The sequence below is a fragment of the Podarcis melisellensis genome, assembly GCF_964234715.1.
Source record: "Podarcis melisellensis genome assembly, chromosome: 13".
Lineage (NCBI taxonomy): Eukaryota > Metazoa > Chordata > Lepidosauria > Squamata > Lacertidae > Podarcis > Podarcis melisellensis.
This window is the reverse complement of record NC_138545.1, coordinates 52,629,484-52,640,161: the sequence shown is the minus strand read 5'-3', so window position 1 is coordinate 52,640,161 and position 10,678 is coordinate 52,629,484. Positions and strand designations below refer to the sequence as shown.

Sequence of the window (10,678 nt, the reverse complement as noted above, 5' to 3'; positions counted from 1 at the left end):
GTATTCAGACGGAATAAAAACACATGGCTGTTTTGCCAAAGTGAAAGTGACTCTAAAAAGGAGGATAACGCTCATTGCCTACCGTAATAAAGCGGCAGACCTGCCATTCTAAAATCTTCTGCCAAAGACAATATCCTACCTCACACGGATAGCACATGTCTTTGGAAAGAAGAAGGTGCAAGAGAAACTCTGGTTTGTGTTGAACATTAACAGATTAGTCACTTCCCAGTTCTAAAGCAACCTTGGGAGGTGGCAATTTGTAACTTTCCCACCATTTCTCCTCCACCTCAAAAGAGCATGTATCTCAAACACTTTTAGATCTTTATTTATATTTAGATCTGTAGTTCTAAGTGCTCTTCCTTCCAGCTTTACCATAGAAACTGCCTCTTTAGAGTGAAGAAGCAGTCACTGAGTTAACATTACATGCAGCTAAACAAGCATATTATACCATTTGCCCCACAGTGGAGAACAGAGATGGAGAACATGTGGCCCTCCAGGTGTCACTGCACTCCAACTCCCATCTTCTCTGACTGCTGGCCATGCTGGCTGGGGCTGAGGGGAGGGGAGTCTGGCGACATCTGGAGGAAGACAGGTTCTCCATCCCTGGTCTCCAGGGAGAAGTACCATAGTGATAGTTGATCACAGAGTGCCAACAGTGCGACCATATGCAAACAAGTAATAACAGTGATTTGGTTATAGAACCAAATAATGCCAGGAATAATTTGAGGCTGGCATCCTAAAAATACTAGCTCTCTCTGTTTAAAAATACAATCACCATGATCCAGCAATAATTCCTCGTGTGGCTAATGGGAGCTGTATTTGCATGAACATGCTAATCAAGGCTACAAGCTGGCTGCATGCTCATTTGATGTGACTAGTAATGTGTGTCTCTGCTGAGGAGGGCAAACTAAAGCTATAATCCTATGCACACCTCCACGGGATGGAGTTTCATTGAATGCCACAGAGCTTATTTCCAAGTTAATAGGGTTATATGGTTATTGGGCTATAGGGATCATCTATAATTAGAGCCAGTACCTCTAGCAAAGAAAATGAGGTTTTGAAATGTATGCTATTTTGCCTTAATGTCAGATTGCGATTTCCTTTAAAATACACTGCTAAAACAGAGCTTACAAGACACACCTACTTCTGTGCTAGCTGTGCCCAAAGGGCAGGCTTCATGTTATAACACCTTTGCTTTTCTGCTGACGCTGAAAAATAACTCAAGCCCTGTAATTGTCTTGTCATTTCTTCAGAAGGCTGTTGTAATCAGAAGTGAACACCAAATAACATTTGCGCTGAGATAATCGGTGTGTTTAACTTTGATGCGATCCAGAGAAATGCAGTTTTTTCCAGCAATTTGCGCATTATTTTTAATCACCTTGTCACATTTACATTTACATAGTATCTATCAATAAATGTTCCCTTTACAAAAAAGAAAAGACCATGTTGCAGCAGGATCGCTACTACTATTTGTGACTGCTTTAAAACAACTTTGTTTTTCACAGGAGACAAAGAAGTGCTTCATCGGAGGCTCCCCTGGACTATGGACTCGCAGCCACCCATTGTTGTCCAGAACTCTCCTTCATGGCCAGACTAGCCAGGGAGATTTGCAAGTCAGTATCAGTACTGGATCTGAAATTGTTTTCATATATTTGCTTTAACTGCTTTTATATAGCTGTTATTTTATACATGTTTTTACTATACAGTGGTACCTCGGGTAACATACGCTTCAGGTTACAGACTCTGTTAACCCAGAAATAGTGCTTCAGGTTAAGAACTTTGCTTCAGGATGAGAACAGAAATCGGGCTCCGGCAGCACGGCGGCAGCAGGAGGCCCCATTAGCTAAAGTGGTGCTTCAGGTTAAGAACAGATTCAGGTTCAGAACGGACCTCTGGAACGAATTATGTACTTAACCCGAGGTACCACTGTATTGTGAAATTGCCTCGAGACGCTTCACAGGAAAAACAACAGCAAAATAAATAAATTAAATAAATATGCATGTCAGAATCAGGCTGGCTGTTAAGTTACTCTTGAAGAGGCAAGTTGTGATTTTCCAGAATCATGTCAGTGCAGAGTTGGAAGGGACCCCTGGGGGTCATCTACTCCAACCCCCTGCAATGCAGGAATCTCAACTAAAGGATCAATGACAGGTGGCCTTCCAACCTTTATTGTGCATAAGACGAGATACACTGAACCCACTATCTACTTCTGCTTCCCTCTCCAAATTTGTTTAAATTGTTTTTCCTTCAAGAAGGCTTCGAGATGAGAAGAACCTCTGCTGCAAGGGCAACAGGTAAGAGGAGTTTCAGAACTTTCCTCCCACCCCTTTAAGGTAACACCACTTTTCCATTTCTGCTTTATAGAAATTTGGAAGCAGACCTGACATTTGGCTGGCAGACCAACACATCAGTCTGCCAGCGTCACACATAGCTTCTTGGGAGAAGAGACCTTGTTTATTATGATGTCATAAAAGAACCCTGTGCATTGATGGTGATGATGGTATTGTTAATAAATGTGACACGCTTTTAACTTTAACTTTCTTATGTTGGCTGGCATCAACATAAGAAAAAATTAAAAAGATCCTGTAAAGCTGCAAATCCTACGCAGTTGGGAGTAAGATGCATCACTGCCTGAAATTCGCCCTCCGACGTCCTTTATCTGCCCACCCTCTTGGGTAGTGTACTGGTTTGGCCTCTCACAACTAACATCCATTTTGGGTACTTTAAACATTGTGCAAAGTCAGCAGAAAGTGTTTATCAGTCAAAAAAACCTCCTCCCCACCCCCGGCAAAAAAGGGTTTTAGGTGCCTCTTTCTACCAACATAACATCTATGTGAAAAGACTGTGGTTGCAGCAAATGAGCATTTCAGCCAGTTTTCCCCACTAGGCTACATACAGATTTAATTACAGCATGCAATTCAGGGTCATTCATTACCAAAAGAAAACTTTGACAACTCCAGCAAGGGCTGAGTATTTCTAACAAAAGCCCTAAACAATTCTTCTTTGTTCTGTAGGGAACAGTGGCTGAGAGGCTAAAATGGGTCATAATATTAGAAGAATGAAGGTGTACGCCTTTAACTCTTGCAGCTACTATGACAATATTCTGGATAGGACACTTTAAGCAGCTCAGAACAAAAAAATTAGAACAATTCTACTCAAAGTTCACTTTTTCTGTCATCTGACCACATTTTCAGAAGAAACTTATTTTCCATCTCTTCTGCTGCTTCAAAGCTGTGCTGTTTCAAACAAATACAAGGGCTGAGATTTAGGAGTGGGGTGAGGTGTGCAGATTATGTTATTTATGTGACTCCGTCTTTCAGCCACAGTTCTTAAAGGCAGCTTACAAAACATTACTTAAAAGCAATATGCTACACAATAGTCTAATACTGAGAGGTGCAACAAAAACAGCAGATTAAAACAGCATCAGGGTTTAACTAGTCAATCACAACAACAGCCAATTAATGTTCCAGGGAACAAAACAGTTGGCACCAGCTGAACAAATGTGGAGGGGGGGGGTCCCAAAAGAGAGGCTATCTCTGAATGTGAGAGCACAAAAGGAAGATATTAAATTAACTGGTCAGGAGCAAGCAGCCCGTCAGGTACCCTGCCTCACATGGTTTAGGGCAGGGGTCAGCAACCTTTTTCAGCTATGGGCCGGTCCACCATCCCTCAGACCATATGGTGGGCGGGACTATTTTTTTGGGGGGGGGGAATTAACAGATTCTGATACCCCACAAATAACCTAGAGATGCATTTTAAATAAAAGGACACATTCTACTCATGTAAAAACACACTGATTCTTGGACCGTCCATGGGCCGGATTTAGAAGGCGATTGGGCCGCATCTGGTCCCCAGGCCTTAGGTTGCCTACCCCTGGGATAGGCAATCTCCACGTTTATTTCACATACCTTGAAAGCAGCACTGTTTTAAGGGAACCAAAATTGCTATGTAAGATGACCCAAGCTGTAGCTGGTTTTCATTTAAGACATAACTGTATTCTGACTTCCAATTCCTTTGCCACAACAGGTGACCCAACCCTTGCTGTTATGATGTCAGGACATTCCTCAGATGAAATGCTCCCTCCTTGGGAATACGAACAAACAAAATCGGATTTTGTTATCGGAGAAACGCCTCAGCTTGGGTCCAGTGTGCCTTAAGGGCCTTGGCAACGAGACTGCACACCTCTGGGAGGCAGGGACATGTTAACCCTTGACTCTTTCTCGCCAGGAGTTACCTGGCCTCCGCTGGCAAGCAGTCTTGAATGCAAGGGACGATCAAGCGCATTTTAATACAAGTTACTATACTGACACTAGGTATGAACCAGTGAATTCACATTCACGAGCAGAAATCTGATTTTGGGAACACTCAGAAGAAGAAATGGCCGCTTAATGCACAAGCTCAAATTCATATGCCCCACAAATAACACAGAGGTGCATTTTAAATAAAAGGACACATTTTACTCATGTAAAAACACACTGATTCCTGGACCATCCACAGGCCAGATTTAGAAGGCTATTGGGCCGGATCTGGCCCCCGGGCCTTAGTTTGCCTACCCATGACCTCTGTGTTTCCAAGAGAAAGGGACACCTTAATTCCCAGACTGGCCTGACCTTGACCTCAAACTAAAAACAAAACCTATGCACTATTCTGAATAATTCTAACATTAACAATTAATTAAGAAACATTAAGTAACGAGGCAAAAGAAGATAATTAACTGCAGGCATTCCTATCAGTTTCCCTGACGTGTGGTGCTGGCAGAATAAATTTGATTATTAGCAGCAACTTATGTCCTGGTGGCTTAAGAAGAAGAGGTGGGTGGAACACCCTGATAGGAGACTCAGAACAGAAATTCATGGTAGGAAATTTCAATTTTCTCCAGAAGCTCCTGCAGGGCGTTCTTAAACCTCAGGGCTTAACAGAACAGTGAATCTTTCCTGAGTGGCTCTGAGAGCCTGACTGCCCCCAACAACTTCTGTAATTCCTTATTCCTAAAGAGGCATCTATTTTACAACTCCCACTTCCCAGAGCCACTCCAGAAAAATACCACTGACAATAACAAAAGCAGCAGAAAGGACAGGGGTAATGAACAGGGTCACACACTCCCCACCTGCTTCCCAACAAATGTCATTAACCAAGGCAGTTTCAGCGTCATGATGGGGCCTGAAACCAGACTGAAATGGGTGCAGATAATCAGCTTCTTTTGAACAAGCCTGAAGTTGGGCTTCCTGAACACTTTCTGCCACAGGATATTTGTCACTGGAGAATATTATTCTGGGGCCAGGGAAGTCCTCTTAAGGAAGGGGCACACCTTTACCTCCTTTAAGGCAAGTGGTATCTCCCCCTAGGCAATGACCGACCCAGTCAATCCCCTTCAGCTAGTTCTAAGAAGCCCAGGTGGACAAGGGTCAAGCGAACAGGTGGTTAGCTCTAATCCTGCAAGCAGCTTGTCCATATCCTCAGAATGCAAAAACCACAAGTAATCCAGCACAAATGGAACAGTGTTCTGGATACATTAAGCAAGGTGAGGCTGCATACCTGTGGGTGTCCCACCTGCCCCAACACCTCCACCATCAGTAGAGCATTGGAGCCAATTTTGGGCAGGATCGTGTCTATCTGAGGTAAGATGGGCTCCAGTGGTGGTGGTGCTTCTCTGCCAGGGGCAAATGCAGCAGGGTGCACAGCAGGGGCAGAGTAGGCTGCAGTAGGAGCAGGTGGGGGGACGGCAGGGTAAGGCAGCATTTTCTGCTTCCCCTCAAGTGGTGAAACAGGATGCACTGCCCCTGTCTGGATACCTCCACAAAGTGTGGTTTCCAATTCTATCTGAATCAGGGTGGCTGCATATCCTCCAGGGATGTGCCAACCTGAGAATTCAAAACAGATATAATTTGAAAGCAAAGCAAGATTCATTCCTGCCATTACAGCTTATGATACCCCACCCCCGTCACAGAAACCATTATGGACTTCACAGTGACAATGCTTTGTTGTATTTGATTACCATTTCCCGATTGCTGAAAGGTTTTAAATTAGTAGATTCCACACTCTTAACATTTTCTCAGTGCCTGCATCTTTGAAGCTGACCTTCCATTAAGGACAAAAGGAAAGAACACACCAGTATTTGGTTGATCATCTCAATTAGGTATGAGAGCTCTTTATCCTTGATTTCACACCCACCCACCTACCTTTTAATTGCTTCGCTGAGTACGTCCAACTTCCAAAGAATTCTGTCACACCTGGACAAATATATCCACAGCTGCTGAACCAAAAAAGACCCCTTTGGTGCTAATGCAACATGTTCAGCCTTACCAGTTCAGACCGGAATCTAAACTCACAAGTGTGTAAATACGCAAATAAGTCATTTAAAAAATTGTTCAGGAAACTTATTGTTCTTTATTAATGTGATGGAAAAGGCAGTGTTATAGGATTAATGCTGCCATGCCAAGCTGTGAAATGTGTGGGTAAAAGTTATCAAAATTATGAAGGTTTTTCTGAAGACAAAAAGTAAGTTTTGTTCATACAGATAAGAACATTGGTATTTAGGGGGGTATTTTCATGAACTGACCTGAAATGTCAGAATGTGGCATGGGAATCAAGGTCATTTCACAGTTTTTACATGATACAAAAAGAAACATTACTTGCACTAAGTCTGAAATGTTTCCCCAACATAATGGACAATCTGAAACTGAGAGTGGGTGTCTTTTCTTGAATTTGTAATAAAAGCTTCTCCCGCTCCAGATTTCCCATGATCTCCCATGAACAGTGTGGCTAAGCTTGCATTGCAGAAATCTCCCAGGCGGAAGTGCAGCTTTGCATATAGAAACCACACAGTTCAAAACTTAACACACTCTTTTGCAAACTCCTTTGACATTTCAGCTGCCATGTATTCAGCCCCACTCCACAAGCAGAAATGGCATTATGCCACCAGGATGACACCAAGGCCAGTGAAACTCACCTGAAACACCAGCAGAAAACTCCACCGCTGGTAAAATTACAGCAGGAGGAGGAGGAGGAAATGAGTTTGGGGTTCGGCATGGCTATGCCAAATCCTAAACTTCTTCATTCCATGGACACACCCATCAGGTCTGGGATGGTGGAAGCAATTTCCCTCCTATTGAGCATAATGTAAGAGGAAAATAAATAAAAAACATCTGCCTCATCATCCCCTTCTATTCCACCCACACTGGAACAACAGAATATGGAGTATGATGTAATTCAAAAGCCACTCACAGCGCATATCCACCAGTATATAAACCCCACACAGGGAGAACACAAGTTAGATGATCAGGTCTCAGGTTGTGCACATCTAAGGTCACAAGGCGGAACTGTAGTGCGGCAGAGTCAGGGAGAAAGTGGAAACACACATTTCAAAATATGTCTCCTGAGCTCTTACACTTCTTCTCCTAGGAACCTAAAAGTAACCCTGCTTAAGGAACATTCACATTTGTTGTTGCTGTCGTTATTACCTTACTACAAAAAAATAATAATCTCAAAAGGAACTATTCCCCATTCACTTTGCGGCACTCAAGCTCCCACCTCCTGCTTCCCAACCTCCCCGCCCCCCCCCAAAGCACTTTCTTTGTACTTCTGCAGACCTCAGTATTCCCAAGTCTGCCAGTTCAAGGGGGCGACCGACTTGTGAGTGCATGATGACTTTGTGCTACAAAATGGCAGACACTACTCCCTTGAAGCTTGGAACTAGAATATGAGACATTCTCACAGAGGGGCAGCCCCCACCAACAGCACCTGGAGGGCACAGCTCCCATCACCCCCCCAGCCGACATAGCCAATATCAGAGACGCAGGAGATGCAGCCTAGCAACATCTGGGGGAGGGGATGCCATGTTGGCTTATAAGACCTAGAACACACTTTGCAACAAGTATAGGACAGCTGTGATACAAATAGTTGTAGAACAATTGAGTATCGATTTGCATACCTTTTCACAATACATGTGAATATTTACATTCCACCTTTATTTCTGTTCACCTTATTATGTACTTTTTCACTATCCATTTCCATTTTGGGGTAACAAATTTTGGGATTGCTAACACATGAATGAGTTCAAACTTTTCACTGAAAGATAGTAATGGCTAACTCTCTTAACCAACAATTATACAAAAAAAGCAACATGAACCATTTTCAGGAAACCTCCCCCCAACACACACTTTTAAACATCTCACTTTAACTCACACTATAGCCATCTTTTATCTCAGAGAAAGTTTAGGCAGAAACACAGCACTCAGTTGTTTCAAGTGATTTAAGGTTTGCTATAAAGTGACTAAAAGTTAAACGAGTGATTTAAGGTTTTCGTATTTTAACAATCTGTGATGCTATTTCTGGAATTCAGGACAGTAGTTGTACTTCATAATCTACGCACAAACAAGACAGAAAACAATAAGACAGCACTTCCTTTGACCTCCCCCTCCCTATACATTTAATAAATTCAGTTTAGAATATATATTTCCCAGATTTTAGCCCAAACAAGATAGGAAGCTTAATGCTCTATGGTTGCAATTGTTCAGCATTCTCAGATTCTTCGCATGTCAGTGCTATGCCTGGAAATTCTTTCTGTAAACATTCTCCTTTCAACAAGACAACCTCTACCAACACATAAAGAAAGGTTTATTTGATGCCAACCACATGTTCTCCCTGATTCTCTAATAGTTAACTAGGAAAGCTTCTCAGTACTGCATGACTTTCTCCTGGGATCATAGGCCCAGCCAGCCTGTCCATGAGGTGGGGTGAAGCAGCTGCCTCAGGCGGCACAAGATGCAGAGCCCCTGCAGGTGCCTCCCTCGCTCTGCAGCCAGTGGAGAAGTGGCGCCCGTTTCCAACAAGATCTTGCATCTCTGGGAAGACAAATGCCCTTTCCCCAGAGAGCTGCAACACGTGAAAGCCAGGACTGGATGGAAAGTTGGCTAGACAAAGGCCTGTGTCTCACTGAGCAACAAGTTTTGCCTAATCAAGAAAAGAGAGGGGGGGCACATGTGCGTACACAATACTCCAGCTAAATAAGTATACCAGTTTGTATCAACTATGTTGAAATATGGATATATTGGGCAATATATACGTGCCTTGTGGGATATCTTCAGGAGAAGACAGGGCTAAGGAGTAAACCTTACACAAATTCGGAGTGGAGTCCCTAAGACGGTTGGGTGGCACCTTGTATGCCTTCTTCCGAGAACTCCTGCAGCCAAACTGGTGCCAAATGTATTATTTTGCTTTCTTTTAGACTACAAAATGCTACCCAGCCTCTGCATGAATACCTGCCAGGTGGGCTTGGCCACTGTTGTCCCTTAGCATAGGGACATCCCATAACATAGTCTATTCCAGCATGGTCTGTATCAGATTTCCATTCCATGTCTAGAATGCTTCAATACATCTGAAATAAAATATATGATAAAAAGCTTTTCCCATCTCATATCTCCTAAATCTTTTACAGATCACTGCCACTTTGGTTCCATAAACTCATCCCCAGGGTCCACTACCCTACCTTATAAAAAGCATTATTCAAAATAGCAGTTTGCATGACCCATTAAGGAAGACATTAACACAATAAAATTCAAAATAGTAACCATTAATTTCACCTTCACTCAAAACCCAAATAAAACTATTTTGTTTACTTAATTCAGCAAAACTGATCAATTTGAGCCACTGAGACTAACTTTTCAAAGTCAGATCCAGTTTTGTCAACTTTCCAAAGTCTGATAGTCCTTATCACCTTCAGTGCCCCCCTGCTTCTCAGCGCCCCCTAAGTAATCCCACTGCCCCACAGGGAGCAGTACAGCCCACCTGGGGAAGCAATGTCCTAAATCATGCTAGAAGCGAACAATAAGCTCTCTTATAGGTTAAAACACAGCTCTATACATCAAACTAAACTAATATGGTTCAAAACTTAGGCTTATAGTGCAATCCTCACCTCCAGATCTGTGCTGCCCGAGGTGATGAAGACAAGACAGCTGACCCCGCCACCAGCCCCCTCCTGCCAGGAGGGCTTGGCCACTGCTGTGCCGGATTCAAAGTCTTGACTTTGGATTCAAAGTCCTGCGGATCCCCAAAGGCCCTGGTCCTCTGCTCTCTCAGCTGCACAAACCTACAGCTAGGGCAGCAAAAACAAACCACCCCACACCTGCCCCCCTCACCTGCAGGGCTTCAGATGCAGCTGCTCCCCAGCCAGAGTTAGGATTGCTGGATTACTCACAATCCTGTTTCCCCACACCTGTGGCTGCTATGGACACGACTGTGATGTCACTGTGGTGTCATAAGTTATTACATCAACTATGTCCTGGCAGCCAGTGTGAACTAGGAAACTGTTTTCCATGCCCTTCCATTTGCACCAGTGATCTAGTCAGGGCTCCAAATCAGCTCCACAAAGCAGTGGCGTAGCGTGGGTTGTCAGCACCCGGGGCAAGGCAAGTAATTTGCGCCCCCTAACCCTCAGATGTTGCGCCCTGTGCGGCCGGCCCCCCCTGCACCCCCCACGCTATGCCACTGCCACAAAGTAGTGCGAGGCTTAATCACATGGCGGGGAAGAAGGCAGCATCTGGGTCCCGGGGGCGTCTCTGATGTGGCCTCACGGGCACCATTTGCAAGCGGGGAGCGGCAGCCCCATCCGCGCGAGCGCGCCCCAGACGCAGGAGCCGCGCAGGCAGGGCTGGGGGCTGAGGCGCCAACGGATGAAGGG

The 10,678-nt window shown here is 44.2% G+C and overlaps 1 long non-coding RNA gene across 2 annotated transcripts; it reads right to left on the bottom strand.

Annotated features, from left to right (window-relative positions):
• Nucleotides 1-4,005: 4,005 nt before the first annotated feature.
• Nucleotides 4,006-10,603, bottom strand: LOC309354409. 2 transcript variants are annotated; one of them, XR_014162269.1, is made up of 4 exons: nucleotides 10,487-10,603; nucleotides 9,914-10,359; nucleotides 6,950-7,105; nucleotides 4,006-4,083 (listed from the first exon to the last, which is right to left on the bottom strand). It is a non-coding gene; the product is annotated as an uncharacterized lncRNA (long non-coding RNA). The 2 variants fall into 2 exon arrangements; XR_014162270.1 differs by lacking the exons at nucleotides 4,006-4,083; nucleotides 6,950-7,105 and adding exons at nucleotides 8,347-8,952; nucleotides 9,261-9,376.
• Nucleotides 10,604-10,678: the final 75 nt, after the last annotated feature.